General features: G+C 41.7%; 1 long non-coding RNA gene across 7 annotated transcripts in view; it reads left to right on the top strand.

The window, feature by feature from the left end:
* LOC113250180 (uncharacterized) overlaps positions 1–22230 on the top strand; it is a 32621-nt gene extending 10391 nt beyond the window's left edge. For 5 of the 7 annotated variants that reach the window (XR_008958535.1, XR_008958540.1, XR_008958538.1 and 2 more), the window contains 5 exons: positions 1966–2092; positions 5500–5726; positions 15704–17270; positions 20198–20346; positions 21983–22230. This is a non-coding gene — a long non-coding RNA (uncharacterized LOC113250180). Of the gene's footprint in view, positions 1–1649; positions 1817–1965; positions 2093–3095; positions 3168–5499; positions 5727–15703; positions 17271–20197; positions 20347–21982 lie in introns of all 7 variants that reach the window. The other 2 variants (XR_008958536.1, XR_008958539.1) reach the window with 2 other exon arrangements.
* Positions 22231–23058: the final 828 nt, after the last annotated feature.

Genomic DNA, 23058 nt, shown 5'->3' with positions numbered 1-23058 from the left:
GTGACCTCAGAGCATAAGATCAGGTTGCCTTCACCAATCCCCAGCACCAGGAAGGCCCTCGGGAATCATGGAGGTGGGCCATGGGAAGGACCACGAGACTGCCAAGTGCCCTCTTGGGATCTCAGGGGAAGGAGTGGAAGAGCATCTCAGGATTTCAGGATGCCATGATGGAATCCCTGCAAGAAAAGGCTGTCTCCCTCCAAGGCCTTCAGTGAAGACCTCTTTCTGTGTGGGGCCCGTGGTGTATCTTCCCTCTCTTGCGGTCCTCGGTCACAGACAAATGGGGCTTTCCCAGCAGACTGAGTTGCTTAGGGACTTTGCAATGGGTAGAGCAGAACCACTTGAGGAGGTTCGAGAGCAGCTGCTTCATGGCAGGGACACGGTTTTATGCACAAAGTGTGGTCCACTTAGAGCAAGTTTGCTGATGCCCTGGAGTTCCCAGAAGCGTGACTAGGCCTGAGCCGGAAGAGTGACACACACCCGAGTGACAATGAGCATCTTCACAGAGAAGCACCGCTTTGATAAGAACTGACTGAAGAACTGGAGAAACTTCGTTTCAAAGAAGTCTGAGGGGGATATAATTGCAGTAAGAGCAACAAAAGACTTACTGAAGATTTTAAGAGAAAGATTTGGGGCGCCGGGGTGGCTCAATCGGTTAAGCGTCTGCCTTCAGCTCAGGTCATGATCCCGGGGTCCTGGAGTCAAGCCCCGCATAGGGCACTCTGCTTAGCGGGGAGTCTGTTTCTCCCTCTGCCTCTCCCCCTGCTGGTGCTTTCTCTCTCTCTCTCTCTCTCTCCCTCTCTCAAATCAATAAAATCTTTAAAATAAAATTAAAAACTTTAAATTCATTAGTTTAAAATTTTAATAGGTAAACTGTAAACAGTAACGATCACTGCTGAGAACAAAATTGATTTTCCAAAGGAATATCTGACAACACTGAGGAAAAATTCAAAGAAATGGAAATCAGAAATGAATAAATAAGATCTGAGGAGAGGTCCAGACCTACCTTACAAGTATCAGGAGGACAAAAGGAGAAAAAATCAGAAGTGATCATTGAACTAATGCAAAATTTACTTGAGCTGAAAAAAAGTCATGCCTTAGATTAACAAGGCCTTCGAGTCCCAGGGAGAATTAGCTAAACAGACACAAACCTAAACAGACATAAACCTATTTGACTTTAAGGAATTAAGAGAAAAATTATCAGAGTTCCAGACAGAAACCACAAGTTCCTTCTAGAAAATGAGACAGAATAGCATTGAATTTTGAATCTAATCTATAACCCTCAGAGCTGAAAGAACTGTCAGTCTGTCTGTCTTTCTCTCTCTCTCTCAGAACCTTGCTTCATATCACATACATAAGCAGATGTCGGATTGATTTAAGTCCTAAATTGATTTAAGGTCTAAGTATTAAAAAAATAATAAAGAATTTAGTAGACAATCTAGGGGAATATATACATTTGGGAAGTGGTAGACCACCTTAGGTAGAGATAAGACCCGCAAGCCACAGAAAAAATGAGGTCCCACTTTATTTTACAAACTTGAAAAAGTTTGCATGTCAAAAGGTACAGTAAAGCCACACTCGGTCAACAGACGGTGAAAAGCATCTGTAACATCAGAGCTGTTAAAAGAGTTCATGCTTCTGATATATAGAGAGTGCCTACAAACCGATGAGAAGACAAACAGCCGATTGAAAAACAGACAAAAGGAGATGAAAGAGAAGTTCACGGAAGAGAAAATAGAAATGACCCTGAATTTCACTGAGCCAGGGAACACCATTAGTTCTGGACCATGCTGAGAGACCTTTATTCACCCATCAGGTAGGCAAAAATTTGTATGAAATCATAGATAAGAAACACAGTCCCATTCTTTGATAAATTTTACATTATATCTTGTGTGATTGTTAAGTCAATTCAAAGTAGTCTGTTTAAAGGCTGTGACTTTTTCCTACCTGGTTTCAAAATTTCAGAAAACCATCACTGAAAATAAGTTTCTCGTTCTTGAAGAATACATTTGGATGATGATAAGTAGCAAGAATAGCAGATTAACCACGGATTCAAGGTTCCAGTTTTTTCCTTCGTTGGTCATTCACACTTGTGAGTCATCTACTTTTATTATCTGGCTTTCTTAGTGTCCTAAAGGTCTGACCCCCGAATGAGTTTGGATGGTTGTATCATCCTAACAGAAGAAGACTCCATAACTCAAAGTGTCTTAAAGGTAAAAAAGAAGTATTTTAATCTATAGAAGCAGCTCATGGCAGGGCTGGCAGAGAATGTGGGTTATTCACACTCTCTCCATGATTCTGTACAGTTTTCCCTACTCTGCCCTTTCCCTCTGGCAGGGTTGGCTTCCACTCCCTGCTGATTGTAAGACGGCGGCCAGCAGCAGGGGCACTGCCTTCCTTGTTCGTGTTCAGAGACAACCCAGATATTTCTGTAAAGCTCTTACCTTTTGTCTGAGTGGGACAACCTAGTTTACTTGTCTCTCCTGGCACAGTAACAAGGCGCTGACTGATTCGAAGCTGGCTATGTGAATGGCCCACGAAACAGAACCGTTCCCTGGTCCTGTGGATGGGGCCAGCTTCCTGTGAGTCACCTGGGCTGCAGGGGAGGAAGCACACAGAGCCCTGGGGTTCCATTAAGGAGGGGGAGTGGATTCTGGCAGACGACTGTCCAGCCCAGCGCTGCCACATGCTGCAGATGGCCGTACCTAGAAATGGTCACCGCCATCGTATAGACTCTCAGTCGGCCTCACAGTGAGTTGTTATCGTAGTCTTCTAGTGCCATTGCAGCAAATGACAAACTTTCAGTGGCTTGAAACAATGCATTTTATGACCTTGCAGCTCTGGAAGTCAGAAGTTCAAAATCAGTCTCGGTGTGGTAAAATCAAGGTGTTGGCAGGTGTGCGGCTCTGCCTTCTGGAGGCTCTCGAGGAGAATCCATTTTCTTGCCTTGTCCAGCTTCTAGAGGCTTCCTGCATTCCCTGGCTTGTGGCCCTTCATCATATCACCTTTTCTCCCTCTGTTTCCATCTTCCCATGGCCTTGTGTCTGATCCTCCTGTCTCCTTATGGATACTCATGATTACATGGGGCCACCCAGATGATCCAGGATAATCGCTCCCTCTCACACCTGAATTTAATCACACCTTCTAAATCCCATTTGCCGGGTAAGGTAAGATACTCAAAGGTTCTGGGGATTAGGGCATGGACATCTTTGGGGGGGGGTCATTATTCAGCTAATCAGCTGCCTCCTGTACTCCTGTTTGTGCCTCGCAGCTGTGTTTCCCGCCTCATCTCACATGTGTCTACTGTGTTTCTCTCTTCATTTGCATTGTACATGAGAAAAAGCAGCAATTTAAACAATTGAATAAGATTCTGGAGACAGAGTTGCAGGAATAAAAGCACATATAATTTCATTTGTCTCCTGAAAGTTTTTGTTTGGAATTTGAAATTTAATATAATTTTGCCTATGTAAAGTGAATATTAGTGAAACAGTTGATCCGAAATCTCTTTTCAAAGAATATACTGTTCTTGTAAAAGCCCTTCAAAACAATATTTTAAGTGCTGTTTCCAAATGGAGTTTATACTTTTGCCCTTATTATTGTATTGAAGGTCTGTTTGAGGGGGTGTGTGTGTGTGTGTGTGTGTGTGTTTTCCCAAAGTGAATTTGCTTCGGGATCTACTAATACCTTTAATTTTTCACCAGGGAGGACATGAATTAGTGCATCTTCTAGACTAGGTTTTCTTAGCACTTGGAGAATCTGGTATAACAAATATTCATGGGAGAACGGAAGGACAGTGGCTCTTACATCCCATATACTTTTGACAGCAACAGCATAAACCTGAACAAACTGTACATTCTTGGTGCATCACTTCAGCTGATAATGTGTTCTGTGAAGTATTCTTTAGTCCTTAGTAATTCATTTTTGTATGAGATAAAAGTACTTCAACATACATTAGAGAAAGCAGAGTGGTGATTTTAAAATTTCAGCAGTGACCATTTTTTAGCAGTTCTATCAGCATATTAATTGACATTAAAACCCATCAAAGCCCATTTGGGAATGAAAAAGTTTGAGATGGTTCAGTTTTGTGTATGATATTTGTATTTATTTGTATGATAACACTTAGTTATACTTTTATTAAGTCTCAGTGCACCATTCAATAATGATTCGTGGGCTGTGGGTTTCCTGAAATTGTATTTCATGGAATGAGCAGTTAGAAAAAGTGAATCTGCACAGCCAAGGAAACAGTCAAAATAACTAAGAGGCAGGGGCGCCTGGGTGGCACAGCGGTTAAGCGTCTGCCTTCGGCTCAGGGCGTGATCCCGGCGTTATGGGATCAAGCCCCACATCAGGCTCTTCTGCTGTGAGCCTGCTTCTTCCTCTCCCACTCCCCCTGCTGGTATTACCTCTCTCGCTGGCTGTCTCTATCTCTGTCGAATAAATAAATAAAATCTTTAAAAAAAAAAACTAAGAGGCAGCCCACGGAATGGGAGAAGATATTTGCAAATGACACTACAGATCAAAGACTGGTATCCAAGATCTACAAAGAACTTCTCAAACTCAATACGCAAGAAACAAACAAATCAAAAAATGGGCAGAAGATATGAAGAGACACTTTTCCAATGAGGACATACAAATGGCTAACAGACACATGAAAAAAGGTTCAACATCATTAGCCATCAGGGAAATTTAAATCAAAACCACACTGGGATACCACCTTACGCCAGTTAGAATGGCAAAAATTGACAAGGGAGGAAACCACAAATGTTGGAGAGGATGTGGAGAAAGGGGATCCCTCCTACATTGTTGGTGCAAATGCAAGTTGGTACAGGCACTTTGGAAAACAGTGTGGAGGTCCCATAAAAAGTTAAAAATTGAGCTACCCTTTGATCCAGCCATTTCACTACTGGGTATTTACCCCAAAGATACAGACATAGTGAAAAGAAGGGCCATATGCACCCCAATGTTCATAGCAGCATTGTCCACAATAGCTAAATCATAGAAGGAGCCGAATGCCCTTCAACAGATTAAGAAGATGTGGTCCATATATACAATGGAATATTACTCAGCCATCAAAAAGAATGATTACACAAATTTTGCAGCAACATGGACGGGACTGAAAGAGATAATGCTAAGTGAAATAAGTCAAGCAGAGAAAGATAATTGTCATATAGTTTCACTCATTTGTGGAACATAAGAAGTAGGAAGATTGGTAGGAGAAGAAAGGGAAAAAGAAAGGGGGATAATCAAAAGGAATGAACCATGAGAGACTATGGACTCTGGGAAACAAACCGAGGGCTTGGGGAGGGGGGGAATGGGATAGGCTGGTTATGGGTATTAAGGAGGCACGTATTGCATGGTACACTGGGTGTTTTACGCAAGTAATGTGTCATGGAACTTTGCATCAAAAACTAGGGATGTACTGTATGGTGACTAACATAATATAATAAAAAATATTATTATTAAAAAAAAGACAAAGAAGTGGTAATGGCTTTCTTCCAGACCGTTGGTGGTGGTGTGGGGCAAGAGATGGTGGCAGAGCTGGATGGCGGCGGCCTGCAGAGCCGGAGAAAAACCACTCCAACAGCAGCACCTTGTCTGACCGAAGACTCAGCAACTCTAGCCATTGTAGCATTGAAGAAGAGCACCGCCCCTTGTATGAAATGGTGCAGCGGGTTCTCTTGTCAACGCGAGGTTATGTCACCTTTGTGAACGAAGTCTTTCATCAGGTTAGTGTGTGTGTGTGTGTGTGTGTGTGTGTGTGTGATAAGTTCATGAAATTGAAGAGACTTGTTCTTGTTCTTTTGCGCATAGTCCTGCAAGAAACACTACTGATGAGTTGGGCTACATTACTGGACTGAATAATGATCCCTCTAATCCTGCTTTTAATTTCTCATGCGGAGTGTTGTGATTTTGTGTATGATTCTTTAAGATTTTGTTTTTGTAAAATTCCTACATGTGGAGGGGAAATTCTATATCTGAGCAAATCATTCCAAAAATACCCTCACGTGTCGGTAAGAAACTTGAAACCCAGAGGTAGGTGGGAAGAAAGCTCTTGCTGAATACTCATCAACCAATGAACATGGCAAAGAGGAGCCCCAGGCCGGTGTTGTCCCAAGGGCCAGAGGGAGCTCTGTGGAGGCTCTGCAGATGGTTGTACTTTCCCTGCAAACACGCATGGCATGAACGTGTGATTGAAGTATTTATGACGTAAGAGGAAAAAGTTGGGTGGGGAGGGGAATAAGGGGAAAGCAAGGGATGACGCTGGTACAGCACCCTGGTGGTGGCCACTGTGGTGAGTGAAAAGGGAGGGGAAGTACAAACAAGAAAGCAGGTGCAAGTGCGGAAGAAGATGGCAGAGAGAGATCAGAGGCCGGGCAACGATTAGCAGCCCTGAGCTACAACCGGGGCTGGCTCTGCCCCCCCAGGGGCATTGTCCGGAGACATTTTTGGTCGTCACAACTGGAGAGAGGGCAATGCTGTTGGCCTCTAGTGGGTAGTAGCCAGTGATTATCCTACAGGCATAGGACAGGGCCTGCACTCGCCCACGACAGGGAACATCAGGCCTCAAATGTTAGTCGTGCTGCTGTGGAGAAGCTCTGACAGAGGAAACAGAACCCGCGGTGCAGCGGAGAAGACAGCAGACCTGTGGTGTGGGCTGGAGCCACTGGCCACCTGCATCTTGGTACCGGTGCCCTGGGAGACAGAGCCTGGCTCTTTTGTGGGTGTGTGCATGTGATGGGGACTAGCTGTTGAGTCTGGGCACACGCACAGAAGGTGAGGCCCCTGAATGGCAGACCTGTGGTCCGTGGGGAGAAGGGGAGGAGCCCTGTGCACACACGTGACCGGTGCATGCGCAGTATGAAGAGCTTTCCGAGGAGGGGCAAGACTTCTAGATAGCGATGAACCCTTTCACTTCTGAGACTGTCATTAAGGAAAAATCAACCAACAATGAAAGTCCCAGTGTAATCCACAGCAATCTGGAGGTTTTCACGTATTTTGTATTTTAGTGAATAAAAAGGTTGGACTTAAGAAAATATTAGTGTAACATTCTCACTCCCTGACTGTGTCTTCTCTGTCTCATTTCTTTGCCCCTGTTTTCTTTGACCCCAGATTCCAAGAATTGACCAAGTTCTGGGCTTGAGCCTCTTCTGCTGTAACTCCACACTTGCCTCCTTCGGGCTCGGAGCCAGCAGCCATTTGGCGTGAGACTCTCACTCAAGCTTTTTGTCTGGACCTTGCTTCTTGTTTGCACACTTGCCTTTTAAAATGCCCCCTGGTGACCTTGTCTGACATTCTAGTGGTGTCTTAATGATGATGAGGCCAGAGCTGAGCTTATTTTCTTCCCTAACATCAGCTTCTCCTCATGACTTGACCACTTGTTTAACGGGGCTCGTGTCCTTGTGTGCGTATTAATTTCAGCCCTCCCGTGCTGCTCGTCTCCAGCTCCTCCAGTGAGCCATCCCCGGACAAGCCATGCAGGGGGCTTTCTCACTCCTGCTCCCTCCTTTTCCTTTGACCGTGGTTAGCAGCATGCTCCCTGGAGCCCCGCACCTGCTGTGTCATCCCTTTCTAGCCTATACTGTATATGTCATGCTGCCAAAACATTGTTTTATCGTAATAGTCCAGGACTTAAAAATCTACCCTAGTCTGTCCATTAACGTTGCCCTGTTGCGTTCCTGTTGTACCCACGGAAGGTACTTGGTAACCATTTAATTTGAGTTGAAGTCAGCAAGGTCATATAATTTAGGATAGAGGTCATATTCTTTATAGAGTAAAGGACTAGATCATAGTATTTCAGGCTTTGTTGATCACACGGACTCTGTTACAGCTATTTAGCTCTGTCTTTGTAGTGAGAAAGGAGCCATGGACAGCACATGACGAAGAAGCGTGGCTGCGTTCCCGGGGAACTTTATTTAGGAAAGTCACTTGGCAGGCTGGATTTGGATGACAGGCCATACTTTGCAGGCCCTGATCTGTAGCAATGTTTTAAGCTCTTGGACGCCAGTGCTTACTATAAGACTAGATATGATTGACAAAGCTTGTAAATTTTGCACGTGAGATAATGCTAAACTGATGTGGTTTTACCTTTATTGGGTAAACTGTTAATTTACTATATGGAAAGTTTTGTCTGCATCCATTATTGACATTGCACCGCTGGCAGAGGGTGCTCTAAATTCTGCATGCCATTTAGTCCTCACTCCAATCTAAATTCAGTTCAGAAGTAGCTTGGGCCAAGTAGGTAACTGCAGACTACTTATGACCGAACTTCTGAGACATCTTTGTGCCGTGAAGCCAAAAAACATTTTATTTACACCTTCTCATTATTCTTCATCAAATCTAATTTGAAAGCATGTATGTGAAATTTAAAATGTAAGGGTTGTGCATGTGAAAATACTAAGTAGAGATTCTTGAAGGGGCGTGGGTTTTAACATTGCATTCTGTTGCCCTCTTGAGGTCAATGATGTATTATTCTTTTTTTGGGGGGCGGGATTTTTTTGTCTGTTCTTTTTTTTTTAAATTAATAATATTTTTTTATTCTATTATGTTAGTCACCATACAGTACATCCCTAGTTTTTGATGTAAAGTTCCATGATTCATTACTTGCGTATAACACCCAGTGCACCATGCAAAACGTGCCCTCCTTAATACCCATTACCAACCTATCCCATTCCCCCATCCCCCTCCCCTTTGAAGTCCTCAGTTTGTTTCCCAGAGTCCATAGTCTCTCATGTTTCATTCCCTCTTCTGTTTACCTTCCCTTTCTTCTCCTACGGATCTTCCTGCTTCTTATGTTCCATAAATGAGTGAAACCATATGATAATTGTCTTTCTCTGTATTGTTCTTTTCAGGATGGCAAAATGTGACTTGTTTCCTAGTGATTTCGTTTTCAATTTTAAAGTGTTCAGAGACTATTTAATATTTAGGCCTAAAGGCCATTAAGGTTTAAAATGTGCATTCAGGAAGCTCATGTTCTCAGTGAGGGAGGTAAGATGTGTGTGTATGCACCAGAGAACAGTGCATGATGGAGGAAGGTCAGATGTCCATGGGTGTGGTGTCGAAATTAATGCTGACAAGGGGCCCCGAGCGCAGAGAGGCTCGTGACAGGGGCTAACTGTGCAAGTCTCCTTGGCCTGGATGGTTCGGTAGGTTGCAGACAGTGGAAATAGATGGTAAATGAGGGGAGACGAGGTTCAGTGGTGCTCAGGGCAGCCTCAGTTTACTGCTGCCCCCAGCAGGCAGGCTGCAGTGAGTGGTAGAAGCTTCAGGTGGGGCAGTTCTGGTCTCGGGGTCACTCCGCTGGAAACTTGTCTTCTTACCAGTGTTTTTCTTACCTGTTGTGACCATTTGTAGGTCATGAAATCAACTTATCAAAAGCCAGTATTTTGGGGCGCTTGGGTGGCTCAGATGGGTAAGCGTCTGCCTTCGGCTCAGGTCATGATCTCCAGGTCCTGGGATCAAGCCCCACACTGGGCTCCCAGCTCAGCGAGGAGTCTGCTTCTCCCTCTCTCTCTCCCCCTGCTTGTGCTCTGTCTCTCTCTCCCAGATGAATAAATACAATCTTTAAAAAAAAGGCCAGTATTGTTTTAAAATAATGGAATAGAAGAGAATAGGATGGCCTGAAACATTTCAGAGTACCCTGCATATTCTAAGGATTAGTATTTCTTTGTAAACCTTCTAAAACAACATTTATTATCCAAATGCATATATGTTTCCGTAAAATGTCTTACTTAGGTTATGGGTCTGAAAAGTTCAAAGCACTGCTCTAAAGGTTATTTGTCGATTATGTTGTTTTGTTGGTGTTGGTTTTGTTTTAAAAAATAACTTTATTTTTTAAAAAGTGAATATTCATTAGACAAATAGAGTCCCAAGCCAATCACTCAAAATACTGCCATTAAGCAACCCCTGTTGATGTTTGTAGAGTATCATTCCAGGTATTCCTGCATGTGTCTATTTGACTGCTGGCCTGGCTAGCTAGAGAAGCAAATAAGAGCCTGGCAGAGAGGAGATGGGTAAGGCAGGATATAAACAGAGAGCAGCCTGGCAGACAGACAGGAAGGCTTACAGAGGAGCTGATGGACATAAACAAACTGGCAGGCAGGCATAGAAGATGAGACAGGTAGGTGTAGACAGGCCAGCTGGCAGAGGTGGAAGTGAGTAGGGAGGTGTAGATGGACAGGTGCGTAGGTGCAGACAGACAGGCAGACAGAGAATTTGGCAGGCAGTTAAAGATGGACAGGGGCGCCTGGGTGGCACAGCGGTTAAGCGTCTGCCTTCAGCTCAGGGCGTGATCCCGACATTATGGGATCGAGCCCCACATCAGGCTCCTCTGCTATGAGCCTGCTTCTTCCTCTCCCACTCCCCCTGCTTGTGTTCCCTCTCTCACTGGCTGTCTCTCTCTGTCAAATAAATAAATAAAATCTTTAAAAAAAAAAAAAGATGGACACGCAGGCAGCCAGCCATGGATGGGTGAAGGTAAAACCAGACAGAGGTTGACTGAGGTAAAGGCAGAGACAATGGGAGGGTATGTGGAGGCACCGGGGTGGGGGTGAAGGATTGACAGGTAACTTTATGACAATGGAATCTTAATTCTTAATGATGCTTTTGTGCGTTTTTAATGAAGAGCTCTGAATTTTATTTTATTTGAATTTGACAGCAGAAAAAATAAAGAGAAACAGAATTGTAGAAATTCAAATAAACATTTCCTTTAACACAAGAAATATTAATTACCAAAATATTTATCTATAATGAGAAGATTAAAATCACATTAAGGTGGTGGCATCAGTTTTTATCCCCGTGGTGTAATTTTAGATAGCACTTATTGATTTCTTAAGAAATCTGAAGAAATTATCAGCCTGGTATTTTCTTCAGCCTCCTGTTCCCATCCACTTATTTCATTATATTATCAATTGTGAGCCTGAATTTACTATTATTTGCAGTCAGTTTTGGAATTCTGATGTGCAGAGTTGTTCAGTCTTGGTTCTGAATTTAGCTACACTCTCCTCCTGGTGTCCTGAGTCCTAACATGCTTGCTTTGATGCACTTCTTGGATGGCCTTGTTTTGTCATTGAGTGGGTGTTTTCAAGAAGGTGTCTTGAGGCTCTAGTCCCTGAGTTCGTTTGTGATGAGGAATGTTTCCCTTTTGCTTTTCCACATGAAAAACAGTTTAACTGGGTATAATAATTTCAGATCACCCTTTCTTCCAATTAGGAATTTTCAAGTCAAAACTTTCCTAGAATTTTCAGTATGAATACCTTCAACATGTTTAAAGTAATAAAAGACAACTTGGAAATGTTTCCAGGAAACAAGAAATTATAACAAACGACTAAGCAGATTTGAATAATAAGGAAATAGAACTCCTAGAGATGAAAAAAAAAAGTAATAATTGAAATAGTAAAGGAAAACCTTAGTGGGTGAGTTTAGTAGCAGGTTAGGTACAGCTGAGGACTGAATAAACAGAATGACAGACCTGAAGAAATTATCCCAACTGTCTCCCAGAGAGACAAAGATGAAAAATACGAGAGGTCGAGACATGGAGAATACGGTGAGAAGGTAGGAAGCGTGTGTTCCATTCTTCTCTATCCTTATTTTTTTGATCTGCTGTTCTGCAAGTTACTGAGAATATCCTACTATAACTGTGGATTGGTCTATTTTTTTTCAAAGTCTATCAGTATTTGCTATACACACACACACACACACACACACATATATATTTGAGGCAAAATTATTAGTTTCAGTATGGATTCACAAATGTCATATGTTTCTTTGAACTGATTCTTTCATCAGGAAGAATTTTTTCTCTTTATTAATACTTTTTTTTCCTTTTTGGCCTCAAAGTCAGTCTTGCCTATTCTTAATATAGCTCTACCAGTTTTCTTTTGGTTAGTGTTTGCATGGTGTATCTCTCTCTTTTTACTTTCAACCTCTCTACATCCGGATGTTTTTGGCGTCCCCTTATAAATGGCAAATGGTCTTTTAATACTTATTAAAATCGAACCTTATAATTTCTATCTTTTGATTGGAGCATTGTTCCCTTTACAGTTGACATAACAACTACTGTAATGGTGTATAAGTTCACTATCTTACTTTCTGCTCTCTAATTGTATTGCTGATTGTATTGAATTCTCTCAGGCTGGTTGTTTTTAGCATCCCGTTTTTCTCTTCAAGCTTAGTGTTTTTACACTCATTTGTAATATTTTATTGTTTGCATCCCTAACTTAAAATCTAGCATTAATTTCAACTTTTACCCTGTAAGTATGCACTCCAGTTCCATTTATTCCTTCTCAGTTCATATGCCCCTGCTATGTACAGATTTGCCTCAACTCACAATGCAGTTCTGTCCCGATAAAGCCATCAGAAGTTGAAAATAGAGTAAGTTAGAAATGCATTTAATACACCTACCCTACCGAACATCATAGCTAAGCCTCACCGACCCTGAGCATGCTCAGAACATTTACTTTAGCCTACAAGTTGGGCGATCTCATCTAACACAAAGCCTAGCTTATAATAAAGTGTTAAATATCTCATGGAATTTATTGGATACCATACTAGAAGTGAAAAAGAGAATGGTTGTATGGGTACAAAACGGTAGTAAGTGTATCAGGTGTTTATCCTTGCGATCCCAGGGCTGACTGAGAGCTGTAGCCACTGCCACCGCCCAGCGCCACAAGAGAGTGTCATACTACATATCCCTAGCCCAGGAAAAGATCAAAATTCAAAGTACAGTTTCTACTGAATATGCGTGACTTTCGCACTGTCATAACGTTGAAAACTTCTGAGTTGAACTGTCCTAAGTTGAGGACCATCTGTATTTGAATTCCATATTATGAATATATTATTTATATGTATACACATATATTATCTCTTTCATATTTATTATTTTACCCAGTTTTATTCTTTTATATATATATATTCATATATATATATTTTATCCAATTAGAGTTATCCAAATAATTACCTGTTTATTGCACTTTCATCTCTTCCTAAATCTCTGATCCAGAATTATTTTCCTTCTGCCTAAAGAATAACTTTTAGTATTTCCCTTAGGTCAGATCTCCTGGTAAAAGTTTTTCTCATTTCTGTATCTGAAAATTTCTCTATTTTGCTTTTGGTTTTGAAGTGCAGTTTTTCTGGATATTGAATTCTACCCGGGCAGCTGTTCTCTCTTTGCACATTGAATATTTGTTGCATTGTCTTTGAGAAGTCATGTGAGGTCACGTGGTAGCTCCTTTGGAGGAAATGTCTCTTTTTTCCTCTGGAAGCTTGTAAGATTTTCTGATTGTTCTTGGTTTTCAGCACTTTTACTGTAAGGTACTCTGTATTTACCCTGCTTGTTTGTGATTCTTGAGTCTGTGGATTGACATCTTTTACCAATTTTGGCAAAATTCTCGGGCATTCTCTCCTCAAATATCATATCTGCCCTCTTTTGCTAATCTTCTTTCCTTGTGCCTCTGCAGCCAAGTATAGGAGCAGCTCTTCATTGTGTTCTCTCTCTTGCCTTCCTTTCTGAGTAGGCCGTCCTTTCGTCTCACCGTGCTTCACTCTGGGTGTTTCCTTTGGTTTTTTCATCCTGTTTTCAGCCATGTCCATTCTGTTGTCAATCCATACCCACTGAGTTTTTCATTTTGGTTATTTTATTTTTCAATTCCATTTCCATTTCTTTTTGAAACTTTCTTTATCCTGATCTCCTATGTCTTTAAAGTATTGTCTGGTTTTTATTGTGGTGTTGTTAATGTTGACTTCTTTTCTCATATTTCTGATTTTTAATGAATATGCTACATATCATATTAACCAGACAGTTTGTACAAATCATTTGGGTTTTACTGTGACCTTATTTTCCTACAGAGAACGTTTCTCTTTGCTTCTTACGAGGAGGATAACATGATATACCTTTGATTTTGGATTTGGATTACCTCATTGTCTACATTTGTCCAAACTCATCACATGGTTCACTTAACATTTGTGCATTTCCTGATTTATAAATTTTATGTAAAGTACCATAAAGAAATTTTGAACTGTAAGGAAGTGATATGCATGTTGAAATGTTTAGGGGTGAAATGTACTGATGTTTGCAGATTTCTTTGCAATGCATCAAAAATAAAATGGGTTGAAAGAAGGATAAATAGGGGTGGGTTGATAGGTATGTGGTAAGAAAATCTAGCAAATGCTAATGGTAGAATCTAGGCGGCAGTACATGGCATTCACTTTAAAGTATTTCTACTTTATTGTATGTGTGAAAATATTTGTAATACAATTTGGAACAACATTAGACTGGGACAACATTGTACTTTGTCATATTCTTCTTTGTCTTTGTTGATTGTTCTTGAGATACAAGTCAGAATATTTGTTACATTGATATGTTACCTTCTTGTTATAACACAGACTCCTCTATTCTGGAATTTGATATGACATCAATGGAAATATATATATTGCATGAATCCTTGTTACACTAAAGTCTGCCTGTCATTGGATCCTGTAGCGTGAACATTAAGGACAGTATGAAATCTCTGAATCTTGAGATTTCAAGACCTAGAATCATCGCTAACTTACTTTGTAACCTTGGGAAAATATCTCATGTGTTCTGAGCCTCAGCTTAATTTTTCATCTATGGAATGAAAACACTTCTGTAGTATTGAGTTCCTCTCTTTGTGTTTACCCCTCAGTCAGAAATATTCCTTAGAGCTAATACTCAAAAGGCAAATACATTTCTCCTTTACCGTTTTGTTTATATGTTTGGAATCTTACATTAAATCAGAAGTCTTACATGCATATGTGTAAAGAGAGTCTGTAATGTTCAAAAGTTCATGGGGTGCTCTGTGGCTCAGTCAGCTAAAGTCTGACTCTTGGTTTTGGCTCAGGCAGTGATCTCAGCATCATGGTATTGAGCCCCATGTCAGGCTCTGTGCTCAGTGCTGGAGTCTGCTTGCTCTCTCCCTCATCCTCTGCCCTTCCCCTGCTGGGCACATGCTCTCTCTCTCTCTCTCTCTCTCTCAAATAAATGTGAGAAATCGGAAAAAAGAAAGTTCACATCAATGTGCACAGTGCTACAGCTGGCCAGAGGCTCTCTTTCATGTGTTTTCTGCGAGCCGCATTCACTAGCATACCAGTGAGTACAGACACCTGAGTACAGTCTTGACTCATTGGTATGCTGGTGAATGTGGGCTCCCAGAAAGGGATGGTAAGGTGGAAGGGAGGGGCGAAAAAGAAGGAAGGAAGAGAAAGACAAAGGGGAAGAAAAAAGAAAGGCTCCAATTATTAGCATTTGCCAACTTCTGTGGTGTAAATAATCCTTCTGTCACCAGCATGACATCCCTGCACATGGAGTTAGGCGGAGGAGTGACAGTTGGCTGCAGCTGGCTGCAGTAGTCTGTCTGTTGTCTTATACTCAATTTCTAATTCATTGGGTTGTATAACTGTTATGGTTTATATAGCCACTTAAAGTATCTGTGTAGGCGTGCATGTTGGCTATTTTTGTGAAAAAAATATTCAGAATACAGAAGTTATTTTTAAATTGCATGACATTTTCTGGCCCAATTGAAAATGCCTTTTCTCTTCAGCAAGTTTGGTGTGCACAAAAATATCTGGCTCCGTATGTTTCAGAGGAAAGTCTGAACTTGGTGGTGGTGATTAGAAATGTCTGTTATGCGTCTGTTACAGTGATCTGAGCAGGTGTGGAGTTAAAGGGAGTCTTCTCTTTTTATTTTAGGCATTTTTGTTGCCTTCCTGTGACATCGCTGTAACAAGGAAGGTAGTTCCAGTGTACAGAAAGTGGATTCTCCAGGACAAACCTGTGTTCATGGAAGAACCAGATAAAAAAGAAGCTGCCCTAGAAGATGCTGAAAAATTAGGATTTTCAGAGACTGACAGCAAAGAGGTAATACGTTGTCGCTTGTTTCAGCTGGGAGTACACGTATTTTAGCAAAGTCTACCCGATCGGGCGAGGGTGCCAGTCAGTGGGGCACAGGCCGGCGGGGCTCTTTTATCGTAGTTGCTTCTCTCCAGTTGCTGAGTTCCGTGAGGACCTGCTTCAGTGAGGCTGCTTCTGGGCTGTCTTCAGGATCATTGGTCACCTCCTTCCCCTCAGGCTAGGTCCGGCTGTGCATGGCAGCTTTGTCATTCACTGTGGCGGCAGAGTTGTTTTATGAACCATTGTATGTTCACACGTCTGCGTGTGAGACTAAAAATGTCACTGCCGTATTGGTATTGACATGTTTAAACAAATAGCATTTGAGAAACTAAATTTAGAATGTTTTGGCAGTCTTGTCTTGTGCAGTGGCCTGCCCAGAGCAGCCGAAAGGACTAACCCAATAATGAGTGCTATCTCTTCTCTTAAGAAGCCTCACTTCAGGGCTGGGTGCTGTCCTCAGAGTGAGTGCTGCTGGAATGGAACTTTTCGTCCTGGTTAGGTAAAGCTAGAGGCTGGATAAACCTAAAACGACACAGTGGGATCTCTTCCTGAAACAAAATATCTGTCATATTTCTATTTCTGGCATGCTGTTTTGAAACTAGTCTGAGAAATTATTTTTTTTAAGATTTTTATTTATTTATGTGACAGAGAGACAGCCAGCGAGAGAGGGAACATAGCAGGGGAGTGTGAGAAGAAGAAGCAGGCTCCCAGCGGAGGAGCCCGATGTGGGACTCGATCCCGGAACACCGGGATCACGCCCTGAACCGAAGGCAGACGCTTAAGCACTGTGCTACCCAGGCGCCCCTGAGAAATTATTTCTAAAAGTGGGTGTTGCAGCAATTAACAACAAACATTTAAGACTATTTGTAATCAAAGGCATATCACTTTTAAATATCTGTATTAATTCCATAATTTTTGATTTTTTAATATTGGTGAAATCATTTTAATAACTGGTCATGAGGTCAAAATGAATAGATAAGCAAATGGAATTTATCACACATTTTAAAGGTCTGTTTTAGAGACTCATTCAGTCACTGGACCTGCGTTTATTTCTTCAGCACATACTAAACACTAGGCACTGTTTGAGGTGCTGGAGGTGGTGAACAAAATGGAAAAAAGACTCGCCCTTCTAAAACCTCTATTCTCATGAATTTTGGTGAGTGTAAGGAATTAAATATGTGAACATGTACTTCTTCCCCCTCCGTTAACTGGTTTTTATCTTCTAAAGACCTCATCTGACGGTTCTCGTCATAAGCGATCTTCCAGTTGGGGACGAACATACTCCTTCACGAGTGCAGTGAGCAGAGGATGTGTGACGCAAGAAGAAAATAAGAACGGGAAAGCCAGGGCCCAGGCTATGCTGCAGGTACGTGGCTGCCCGGAAACATAAAGACCTCTGGTTTGAGTCCATTTGAACATTTTGTTTATTGTGATAGCATCATTAAAGTACGGGGATATTTGTATCTACCTGTCAGTAAACAGCTCTTAAGTTCTCATTCTGAGTTTTCTTCCTGACCGCTCATCTTCAGTTTGTAAAGATTCTTTTCTAGTCGAAGGAGACCTATGAGCTGGTTGCAGTTTTTGAGAGGGATTATTACGCAGTGAATGTGAAATGACTGAGATCTAAATCTTAAAAATCATGTCCTGAACACATATGGGGAGTTAGTCCGTCATCTGGACTCTAATTTGCAAGACAAGCATGGTGATTCTATAATCCCATAAAGAATATTCTTCTTAAAAATTGCCTGTTTGATGATAAATGCTCTACTTTTTAAATCTTTATCTGTATGAGTATTTAAATAGAACCAGTGCCATTTGGGAACATTGGAAAGAACAACTTTGGCTGATCACTTAATCTTCCCAGACCTCAGGATTTTACCTCAAAAATGGGGATTGGGAGATTGATTACCTCTTGGCTCCCATCTAGGTGGAAGGTTGTTAGGTCTCTAAGTGAAAACACAGAATGCCTCTTTTTCCCCTGCTCCCTGGCGCCCACCTTCTACCCCATATCCACCTGAGGTAGCATAGGCATAGCTTGCCTGTTGCCCAATTTTCAATGACATGCTTTTGTCATCCATCTCTCAGTAGGATTCCTTGTCATGGTATCCTTTTTGCTTTCAGGTTCATTAGCAGTTTAATACTCCGTAACTATTGAATCTTCTCATTTTTCAGTGAAAATCAGCAAATAATTTGAAATCAACTTGAAACAAAATGAAGATGATTTTACTTGAGTAGCTTCAAAGAACTCCGGTGCCAGTTGTTAGGAAAATCTGTGCCCTCACCAGAGAAGTGCATGCCGGAGTCCCTAGCCTGTGTCCCTTGGTATTCCTTGTCCTCCAAGTGGATTGCCATATGCCATCCTCAGCCATCCCACTGCCAGTATCTCCCTAGGTTCAGGAGAGTGTTAATTTGTTTTCTGAAAGGATGAGTTACATCAACTTGGCCAAACCAAGAAAAAATATTTTCCACTTGATTGTAGCACAACAGTGTTCAAAAATGTTTAGTTTGGATTCTAATAGCCGTGTTTGTTCTCTTTGTATCCAGTATCTTTGGTCCTTTCCTTGGTTCATTAGGAAAAAGTGGCCAAGTACAGGTTGAATAAGCTAGTACTCTTCTCCAGTTGCTGTTGAGAGGTACAATTTGGACGTATTAATTTTTTTTTAATTTTTACCTTAACCAGTACTGACATGGTAGTAAGAAAGATTCATGGAGTTGGCATTTTGATCTTTTTTAAAAAAGAAAATGAGCGGAGAATATAATATATGAAGACTCCTCACTTTTACTTGGGAGTATGCAAAGTTTCCAATTCACATCAAGAAACCAAATACCTTGAGGGAAAGATCTGTCTTGCAGCAGATCGTCTATGCCATACGTCTTCCAAAAACATGGCCGCGAGGGGCAGCTGGGTGGCTCAGTCGGTTAAGCCTCCGACTCTTGATCTCTCAGCTCAGGTCTTGATCTCAGTCAGAGTAGTAAAAAAATAAAGTGGCCACTAAAATTATACTACCACTGCTAGAGTTGGTTAGTCAAAAAGTTCTTTGTTTTCCTTTTTCCCACTTGAAATCTAGGAAAGTCTTCACAATTGCTGTTATCATCTGTTACCAATTATTACAGTGCTTATTTAGTAATTCTTTCTAGAAAAGTAGGCCCTGACACCTTTTTAATCTTGCACAAGATAATCTTAGAGGCTGTCAATATTTAAATTCATCCACTTGACTTTTGAGCATGTTTATTTTAATTTCTTCAGTCCGTTTGTGCATCTATTTTAAGATGTTGTGTTGATAGATTTCATTCCCAGGTGAGCCAGAGAATTCTGTTTGTTCCCAGATCCTTTGAATTTGTACTGCTGAACACAAGGGAGACTTAAGAAGGCATAGGATCTAGGTAGATGGTACCCATCCACCTTCATTACCAGACTGACAACTCAGTCTCCTAAACTGAAGGGTCACTGGTGTCGTCTGTGTCAGTAGTAACACAGTGGTAACTTTACTGTAGTGCCCCTAAGCAGTCACTTACGACTACGTAATAGGCCACATCTGTGCGTCTCACAATTTTCTACTGAAACACCCCTGACAGGAATGGACAGTGAACTTGTACCCCAAAGGTCTGAGGTAGAGTGTAGAGCTGTTGGCTGGTCATCTAAGTTTTTTTAAATCTGATTTTATCTCAAGAATTCACTTAGGTTTTATATCCTACTGCCTAATATCGTTCTCCTAGTCAAGGTATATGCACCTGGAAGCTCTGTACTGTTGACCATGTGGCCTTGCCGGTTTCCTGCCTCCCTACAGCTACTAGAGATCTGCGCCCGTGTTGGGTGGTGCTGGCCGTGCTTCCTACCTGCAAAGTTCATGTGCTGGGAGATTCCACAGCAATCAGATGGTTTTTCCCAGCCACTGTCTGACCACTGCTCCTCTTCCTCTCCCCGTCCCCGACCCCAAAATTTCTCACCCAGAAGCAGTGATCCTATCTTACTGTTTTCCCCTTTTCTTTTGAGGTAATGTAAAAAGAAGTCTTCAGAAACTTTTCTGATTCATAAATTTTCTAAAGTTGCACTATTAATTTGTATTAATAATTTTTTTTCTAGGAAAGGTCTTTCAAGTGTGTCAGGTGATTCTAAGAGAAGCATTTTAAAAAATCTTGAGTATGTGTTGGTACCACTTGCCTTAGTTGAAATAACTCAAAGGTGATTGTTTAGTAGAGGGAAATTAATATCATTATCTTTAAGAAAAATTTGTTCAGATTTATGTGTTTAGTTACATTTATATGTTTAATGTAAAATTTGTTGATTTCAAGGTATTTTTGATAAATGCAACAAACGTCTTTTTGTTGGAACCATGTCCTGAAGTTCCCATGCTCTTAAGAGAACCAGCTGATGCCTGTAAAGCTGTTTTGATTATTTGTAGGCGCATGATAATGGAGCTTACAATGAATAAAAAGACATGGTAAGTTTATTTCAAATTCATTAATACTGTAAAACAGATGTTTCTCTTTTTCAACATAATAATTAGAACATCAAAGCCTCCACTTACTGATGGCTTTACAAAGTGAACAGTAAGATGATAATCAATCTTCTGTAACAGTTTCTGTGAATTATGAAGAAGGTAAGTATCTAGCACTTTGATAGTTTATTTTTATTATTGGCTTTAAAAATGTTACTGAATGAAAAGTAGTCATATTACTTAATAGTAGATTTTTCCATTTTAAATTGTCATCAGACTGCTTTGTGGAAAAGCAATGTAACTGGTGTTTTCTATCATTCTTCATAAGCCCAGGAGAGGTTGTTAATTGCTCTGAAATGCTGTTAACTGATTTTTATTGCTTCCAATTTGAAGCTTTAAATTCACTTTGGAAAACCAATTATCTGAAATGACAGACTGTCAGAATGACCGAATAATAGTACCGTCAAACATATAGTGGCGCCATGAAAATGTGCTTATGCGAAATGTTTTCATTTTTCTCCTTTGTTTTTGTTTGGTGTCTCTGTGTTTATAATACCCCTGAAAGTACACAGTGCTGTGGGTTTTTCCCATGCCCCCGTCCCATGATGAGCGCATCACTCCAGCTTAGGAGGTGCTTTCAGACATTCTCAGCAACGGAGACCTCAGAGCCACTCTGTAACCCTCTTTCTTCATGCCCCTCAGTTCTGGTTGTAAAATGCCTCTCCAGCCTGTCCTTTACGTGTTCCTCCCACCCATCGCTGCCCTGGGGCGGCCTGGCTGGGTCAGCCCTGCTGTCAGTGGGCTTTGGCCTCTGTGCTCAGTGCTCAGGGCTGCTGCAGACCAGCTCTGGTGGCCGCTTCCCTCCTGGAAGTCCTCAGTGGGGCCCCGTTACCACACCTGTGTTCTGGATGCTTTTTCTCGATGTCCTTGAGTCAGCACTAAAGGGAAAGCTCTGTGTGCACCTGGTGGAAAGCATAGAAATGAGGCAGGACTGACCTGGCAGGGGCCCCTAGGGCTGTGGAGTCCAGCCTTTTCCTTTCTCCCATGAAGGGAGGGTGGGCCCAAAGGAATCCCATCAGGTAGCAAGTTCACTGGTACAGAAACCACAGGAATCAAAATGATTATTTTAGGATGTAAATTCCAGGGGTGCCTGGGTGGATCAGTCGTTGGGCATCTGCCTTCAGCTCAGGGCGTGATCCCGGTGTTCAGGGATCAAGCCCCGCATCAGGCATCTCTGATGGGAGCCTGCTTCTTCCTCTTCCACTCCCCCTGCTTGTGTTCCCTCTCTCGCTGGCTGTCTCTCTCTCTCTCTGTCAAATACATAAATAAAATCTTAAAAAAAAAAAAAAGAAGTAGAATAGTTGTTGTACCGAGAGTTTTGTCTTCTCCCAAGTTACAGCCAGGACTAGCTGCAGACACCAGAGGATTTTGAACCAGTAGCTTTGTTCATGATAATAGCTGATTTCTCCATAGCTCAGATCCTGGTTACAGTTGATCAAATAAATTTTGAGACGCTAAAAGAAAATCAAGATCAAGTGCTTTTTATTTTAAAGTTCATTTTATTCCTAGTAATTTAAAATATTTTGTTAAAACTCATTCTTCTTCCAAATGAGGGTGATTCAGTTCTCTTGTTGGCTAGTTGGTTTTAGACGCTCATGGTGGCGTGGATCCGAGCAAACCTGTGTGTGTACATTTCTCGAGAGCTCTGGGATGACTTCCTCGGTGTGCTGTCCTCCCTCATGGAATGGGAAGAACTCATAAACGAGTGGGCCAACGTCATGGACTCCTAGACAGCAGTGCTGGCGAGAACTGCTTACGGAGTTGAGATGACAAACCTACCTCTAGACAAACTAAGTGAACAAAAGGAAAAGAAGCAGCGAGACAAAGGTACTTCTACTCTTACAGAGGAATACCAGATGTCTGAGATGGAGGCGGAGTGTGTCTATACATATAGGCAATTAATGCATGGAATTTTGGAATAAACCATACAGGCCGTGTCTTTTTAATGGTGGTGTTGGATGGTGTTTCATAGCACTCTGTCCTCGTAGTAAGGATGATGAATTTATGAAGGGGCTGTGGAGGAAGAAAGAAGATGAAGGGGAGTAGCAGTAGTAGCAACAGGAATAATAATAATGGCTCGTGCTTGTATGTATTCTCTCTCTTCACCCTCTTGGTAACTTCTGAGTTACTATCCAGGTATCACAGACAGAAACTGAAGTACAGAGAGTCCATGGTGATGGGCTCACTCAAGGTACCTAGCTGAGAAGTGGGAAAGCCAGAAATCGAAGCTGGGCAAGTCCAGCTCCAGGCACCACACTAGAAAGACGTATTCCAGTGCCTGCTTAGGCAAGGTAGAAAAATTCTGAGTGTTTCAGATGGGAGTCATTTTGGCTTTTTTTGTTTCTAGATAAAAGTTGTTTTGAGACCTCGAGTCAGATCAAGGTGGAAAACATCAGTGGTGGTTTCTACTGGGGACAACAGTTTGTCTTCATTACTGTTTTAAGGCTGTGACACAGTCTTGGGATTAATTCCCTTGTACTCCAATTTATTGTGTAAAGATTTTGAGGCAGTTCATAGAAGTACCTATAATACAATAGATAAAATGGGTAAGGACACTGGGGCAAATTTAAAGGGAGCGGAGTTGCCGGAGTGGTTAAGATGCCAGAATGCATGCCAGAGAGCCCCGTGTGCTTGCTAGGGAGGGAGAAGGGGAGC

This window comes from Ursus arctos, unplaced genomic scaffold, assembly GCF_023065955.2.
Source record: "Ursus arctos isolate Adak ecotype North America unplaced genomic scaffold, UrsArc2.0 scaffold_100, whole genome shotgun sequence".
In the NCBI taxonomy this organism is placed as follows: domain Eukaryota; kingdom Metazoa; phylum Chordata; class Mammalia; order Carnivora; family Ursidae; genus Ursus; species Ursus arctos.
The sequence above is the reverse complement of the archived record's forward strand: the minus strand, read 5'-3'. Positions and strand labels throughout refer to the sequence as shown.